This window comes from Mytilus galloprovincialis, chromosome 12, assembly GCF_965363235.1.
Source record: "Mytilus galloprovincialis chromosome 12, xbMytGall1.hap1.1, whole genome shotgun sequence".
In the NCBI taxonomy this organism is placed as follows: domain Eukaryota; kingdom Metazoa; phylum Mollusca; class Bivalvia; order Mytilida; family Mytilidae; genus Mytilus; species Mytilus galloprovincialis.
Window position 1 is genome coordinate 51,160,015 of NC_134849.1, and position 7,585 is coordinate 51,167,599.

The window sequence follows — 7,585 nt, forward strand, 5'->3', positions numbered from 1 at the left end:
AATGACGGAAAATAATAGTACAGAGCCACGTCATGTGTAACAAAGAAACACAAAAGGGATATAAACAAAGCATATCAGCAACAATGAAAAAAAAGAAAACAAAAATTTATTATAGAAATATAACCCCTCCGTTTCAAAATAACATGCTTTTTAAAAACTTATAATAAATTGATAGTTTATGTACAAATTAACCAACAAAATCAGAAAAAGTAAGGTCCATATGCTAGCTTTCGATACATATGCCATTGCTAAGTTTTTGGGAAGTCATTCCCTCTTTCCTTACATTTAAAATTGGAAACTTTTTTCTTTCAAAAGTTATGACATGTGTTTGCATATGTGCCGTTACTGAAGTAGATTGGAACCCGACAAGCTCATCACAACGATATGTTTCTTGGAGTTCAGAATTTTGTAATTTTTCTTCTTAATATCTTTGAAGTTCCCTTATTTAATACACAACAAAGTAGTGTTGCTATAATTTAAGTTACATGTACGAAAAATCAGTCATCCATCTTCTTGACAAAGGATTTTCTTCTGTCTTGAAACAAAATATTTATTTTTAGATAACACAAATATAACTAATGAGATTGATGAATATTGATGAAACCTTGGAATGGGCATGACCTGCAACAAATGATTATTTCTTATATAAAACGGTCGACTTGCGTAATAAGTGGTACATACCAGCGGCTAAATTGTATAGTCCAAACGATATAATTAACAGTTTTTGTAATACAATTCTTTGTAGTTCCATATTTTGACTATTTACTACTTCCTTGTTAAGGTACACATTTATCAGATTTGTTTTGTTTATATTTTGTCGTGATTAGATAACATTTTATACTAACTGTATGATAAACTGCATGTCTAATAGACCTGCACTATTTAGGAATTAAACATAAACTGACGAAACTTTAATCATTTTACATGTATTTTCAATTTTGTGTACTGTATAAGTAGACAAATTGCGTGAAGTCTCACGATCTCTCTTGTGATTGTAAAACAATACAGTGTATTTCCATATAAAAAAGAAAAGAAATGTGTATGTAAGAAAATAAGACAAATATCCACCACATACCATACGACAATCATGTAACCATATTTCGACAATTTTACTACCTTCAAACATTATCAAAATTAAAAACGTATTGTAAGATACACAAATTTCCGAGATGACAAAATTGAGAAGAAGGAACAGATGTAATTTTCTTGTATTAAGGTGAACATCCAGGAACAACCTTTTATTACACAAACATGTATTTAAATGTATTTCAAAAAGATATATATGAATGAGTAATGGATGTCAATGAGTTCTCGAATACTGCAGTATGGGTTTGTAGTACTAAGTATCGTATTCCAAAATAATACTCGACTAAGCGGTTCTCTTCTAGATGTTTTTTTCTATTTGTAAGTGTGTACGTAACTCAACCGTAAACGTTGCTTTGAAGGCTTATCTTAGGTATGAGATTATTTAATTTGTCATGATAAAATTAATCTTAGAGTAAGAACTGTATATCAGCAAAATCCAGATTTTCTTTTTTTTTTAAAGCAATCTCACTGTTTCTGAAACAATACGTATTGGATTCTAAAGAAGATAATTCAGTTAGTGCACAAGTACACAAATTGAACAGACCTTACAAGAACTGAGTTGCGACAGCTTTTAAAATCTAAATACAGATTTTCGTTTTTTTTTTATATAACAAAATTTAGGAGAATATTATTAGTTACACAGTGTGTAATTGTCCTAATACGAGAATTTATCGGGTCAATAAAATTCATATCGGGTGAGGCGAAGCCAAACCCGATATGAATTTTATTGACCCGATAAATTCCGTATTAGGACAATTGAACACTGTGTAACGAATTTATCCTGATTTTGTTATATTACATATTATTATATTTAAATTCAGTATAAGGACAATAGCAACCAAATATATTTAAGATATTTAGTCATGTTAATCTGAAACTGTGAAAATTTTTTAAAAAATTAGGACTATGAAGCATCTCATTTTTTAAATTTTTTTATTAGGTCAATGGTATAAGGGAGATAATCCCAATTGACGTAATAATTAAGGAAGATAATTCCTATTGACGTAATAAAAAATTGTACTGAAATTTATTAGGACAATATCAGCCAATCAAATTGCGAGAAATTATTCTAAATCAGGATAATTTTATTTATAAATTTTATTTGGAATAATTAAAATATTATTTATAAACGACTGTCTTAAACACGTGTTTCAGATGTTGAATATTCACGTTAACATACTAGTATTTAATATTTTTTGAATTCTCAAAATAGGTCTTTTAAAATCAGTTTTTATTATTTTTTAAAAGTCAGATATTTCGATGACTGCAAAAAAAATTATACTTGTTAAAATTAGATAATTTGAATTTCATATCGAGTGACTGAAACCACATCTGAGGTTTTTTTATCATCAACATGAAAAATCTAGAAAAGAAAACTGAAAAATTGATATTTACGATTGTGTTGCCGATATAAAAAAAACAAGAGTGTACTATGAAATATATTATCCCTTCGAATTACTGGTACAATATCTCATACATGTATGAGACAGTTTGTTGGTGCTTCTGTAACGTGTTTGGCTTATGAACTATATGTTCGTATCCGTTTTCACAGAATCTGAGATACTCCAATATCAATCTTTTAATAAACTCAAAAACATAACTACAACTTGGAGACTTTACTTAAAACTACAAGACCAACTTTGAAACTTAATAAAGAAATAACGCTATTTACACAAATAACTTTGTATCAAAAAGTAGTCTGAAAACTAGAACCTCAATTTATCCTTGATCCTTTCACTGACTCCGAGGTCCCAACTGATTTGACAAACAATTATATTAAAACTTAAGAATAAGCTTCAAAAATCCTAGGTTCCTGAAACACTTAGTTCTGAGACACCCAGTCTCTGAGACAACTAGTCTCTGAAGCACCTAGTTCCTGAGACAACTAGTTTTGAAGCAACTAGTCTCCGGAGCACCTAAGTCACCAGATTATTACAAGCTATCTGTTCGAGGGACTGCGACCATTCCTGAGAGAAATTACAGTTTCGGAACAACGCGGTAGCTTGCAATAATTGTAATACTTAGTCTCCGAAGCACCAAAGTCACCAGACTTTTACAAACCACCTGTTCGAGGGACTGCGACCATTCCCGAGGGAAATTACAGTATCGGAACAACCCGGTAGCTTGCAACAATCGTAAAGACTTCAAAAACCGCTTGCTTCAAAACCACAAGCTTTCAACACAAACTTTCCTTTTAAACTACTTTATTGGCTGGTATTCACTTTCCGATGTTCATCCGTCGACGGCCAATTAAAAAAATGAGCGACTTGCAATGAATCGGTGTCTTTATATACCAAGAGCGCAAACCTCGAAGAGAGCACCCTAGCAACAATTAACGCGTCTCATAACAACCAAGGATGAAAGACTGATTTTATATGTATTATTCGTTAACGCATTGTTCAAACGGGTAATTTATTATGGATAACAATTCAACGATAAATTACAAATATTGTCTTATGCCTAAACTGCATTTTTGTCACATTACCCACGCCTCCGATTTCATGCGTCCTCGCATGACTAACATACTTTTTTTTTCTATTATAACGTCTGTAATTTTGAGCGTTACTGCCAAAGAATGAATTTAAAATGTCCATAACAAATTTTGCCTCTGCAGCGGCCCCAAGGAGCCTACTCTTAACGAAATCTGCAGGAGGGGTCTTTTACATGCACAGGGCATGACATGTTCCTGTACATGGGGCCTCGGATTTAACGTCCCCATCCAACGGACTCTACATATATATCTATATATTTTTTTTCTCTTTGCTGAGTGTATTTCAACAGACCTCAACAGTTACAATAACAATAACATTTTATAAAAAACAACAACCAAACATTGCTATCTCAATAACCAATTAAAACTCAACAAAATATAGAAAATTTTTAACCAATTCCCTTTTATTCTCTGGCATATTTTTGACTGTGTCTTTATACAATTGCTGCATATGTTCGGGTAGTGAGCTTTCAATCATTGTTTCACTAGGTTCTGATACTATTATCTCCTCGACTGGACTCAACTGTCCTACTATTGTACCTTCATGAATTGTTTGAGTTTCATCAGACAAATTCATAAACCTGAGTGGAACTTTCTCTTGATTCTTAACCAATATTCTACCTAAAAGACCCTTATTTGTGTCTACAAACTCTTGTGTTGGTTCAACAATACCAACTTGTTGATTTGGTAGAACTGGACCTCTGACAGTGCCAGGTACCATAACTTCACTACGAGGAGGTAGTTGTACAGTTTGTGCTACTGATACGCGATAACAGCCTATCTGACCCTCAAAATGTAAACGCGTTTCTCGTCCGTTTACCCAAATACTACCTCTGGTAAGATTGATAACACAATCTTGATTTCTTTGAAAGTCTATTCCCAATATGCCATCTATTTGAAGGTCTGCTACTACAGCAATGTTTGAACAAACATGTCCATTTAAGTCAATGTCAATTATAGTTTTCCCAAACAGAGTTAAGGGAGAACCATTTGCAGTCAGTATCTCTCTGTCCATTGGTGACAGAACCTGAGATTTCATACTGTCAAACATCTTTTTTGAAATAAGGGATACTGTCGCCCCTGTGTCTATAAGCATCTTTGCTTTACAACCATTGACCTTAGCCTCTATAAACATACCAGCCTCATTTGCTAATTTGTTAACTCCTATTACACCGTTCTGTTTTTCATGTGAAACTTCGGGTAGGTTTTGGGAGTTTGAACGTTCCCTTTTCACACTACTTTCGGGACAATCTTTTTTGAAATGTCCAAATTTTCCACAGTTGAAACATCCACGTTTCTTACGATTCTGAAATTGTGAATTACCTTTAAAAGGAAACCACCTTTTTCCCTGAGTTTGTTGCAAAGCTTTTACTTCTTGCTGCAGATCAGTCAAAGCTGTCTGCATGTTTTTAAGTAGCTCTACTGTTTTGTCGCTAGTGTCAGTGGTGTCTACATCTGTATTTGTAGCTCTTAAATAACCTTTCCCTTCCTCCCGCTTTATTTCAGCCTTATTGAAAGCTTCTAGTTCAACAGCGTGTCGAATCGCATCGTTCAAGTCAGCAGGTCTAGCTTGTTTTATCCTTAGCCTCATGTCTACACTCATGAGTCCGTCTATAAACTGCTCTTTAGCAAGTGTTTCCCTAACGTCATTTGGGGCTGTTGGATATGAAAGGTTCGCTAAGCGTCTTATGTCCTGACCTAATTCCGGAAGGCTTTCTGAAGCTTTTTGACGACGCTCCCGTAGTTGTGTTCGATACAACTCCGTTTGATTGGCAGGCGAAAATCTCTCTTCAAGAGACCTAACAAGTTCTATAAAAGTTTGTCTTTTATCTGTGGGTAGATTTCCTAGTACCCCCTGAGCTTGCCCCCTCAATGAAACTGCCAAATACAAACCCTTTTCTGTATCTGTCCATCCATTTATACTTGAACAAGCTTCGAAATGAGATTTGTAATCTATCCATGAGCCCTGCCCATCAAACGTAGCGGGTTTTATAATATTTTTGTTTTTGTTGTCTCCCCTATATGCACCTAATTTGTCTTGTGGTTTTTGTAGACTTTTCTTTCGTCTCTCAGTTACAAAATTTGTCTCAAGAACAGAATCTGAATAAGTTCTCATTTCTGGTGTTAATTTTACAGAATCGGGAATATCTTTATTATGTATTTCAGGCCGTGGCATAACTTTTGTCTTAGCCCCTACCCCAACGTGTGTACTTTGGAGTATGTTGCTGCCTGTACCAGAGTCTGGGTCTGGAATTCTAGCAGAAGCAATTCCAGAGTCAGATTGTCTTGGACGTGTTGCTTGACTAATAGGAGTTGACTGAGCAAAGTCTGGGGTATTTTCAAAACTCTTATTTCTTAAGCACTCTATTTCCTTGTTTAATTTATCTAATTCCCTGGTCAAATTTCTTGTTTCGACACTGTAAGGGTCATACAACATTTTATCTTCTCTGTATGCTCGGGACATATTTTGAAGAATAATTTAACAAGTTTTCAAATATATTTTATTTAACAATTTGACAATCAATGTATTTACAAAACAGTGTGTTGCTTCTTGCAAGTAATGACAAATAGGAAATAATGACAATAAAACAATGTGATTATTTACATATAATACTGAAGTTTCTCAGATCCCACCGCTGCTAACCAATTTTGTAACGTGTTTGGCTTATGAACTATATGTTCGTATCCGTTTTCACAGAATCTGAGATACTCCAATATTAATCTTTTAATAAACTCAAAAACATAACTACAACTTGGAGACTTTACTTAAAACTACAAGACCAACTTTGAAACTTAATAAAGAAATAACGCTATTTACACAAATAACTTTGTATCAAAAAGTAGTCTGAAAACTAGAACCTCAATTTATCCTTGATCCTTTCACTGACTCCGAGGTCCCAACTGATTTGACAAACAATTATATTAAAACTTAAGAATAAGCTTCAAAAATCCTAGGTTCCTGAAACACCTAGTTCTGAGACACCCAGTCTCTGAGACAACTAGTCTCTGAAGCACCTAGTTCCTGAGACAACTAGTTTTGAAGCAACTAGTCTCCGGAGCACCTAAGTCACCAGATTATTACAAGCTATCTGTTCGAGGGACTGCGACCATTCCTGAGAGAAATTACAGTTTCGGAACAACGCGGTAGCTTGCAATAATTGTAATACTTAGTCTCCGAAGCACCAAAGTCACCAGACTTTTACAAACCACCTGTTCGAGGGACTGCGACCATTCCCGAGGGAAATTACAGTATCGGAACAACCCGGTAGCTTGCAACAATCGTAAAGACTTCAAAAACCGCTTGCTTCAAAACCACAAGCTTTCAACTCAAACAAGGTTTACAAACTTTCCTTTTAAACTACTTTATTGGCTGGTATTCACTTTCCGATGTTCATCCGTCGACGGCCAATTAAAAAAATGAGCGACTTGCAATGAATCGGTGTCTATACCAAGAGCGCGGACCTCGAAGAGAGCACCCTAGCAACAATTAACGCTTCTCATAACAACCAAGGATAAAAGACTGATTTTATATGTAATATTCGTTAACGCATTGTTCAAACGGGTAATTTATTATGGATAACAATTCAACGATAAATTACAAATATTGTCTTATGCCTAAACTGCATTTTTGTCACACTTCTCTAAATACCAACGTATATTTTATTGATCATTATAAATGTATTTGGAGGATTTTTAGCTGCAACTTGGTTTAAATTAGTCGTGTGTACATTTCGTATCATAGCAAATAATATTGTATTTACATTTCGTATCAAAGCAAATAATATTGTGTGTCATTTCGTATCATAGCAAATAATATTGTGTGTACTCGGTTATGCTTTAAAGGAAACGTTGCAGCAGGCAAACCCTTCCCGACCAGTAGGAATCTGTTACGAATTAAAATGACTGCGTTTAGACAATGAAATGACATTGCAGATAATTAAGGATAGTAATCATACTTTTTCACTTTTTGTGTCGTTTCGCTGTCTGATCTCAAACGGGAGCAATAAT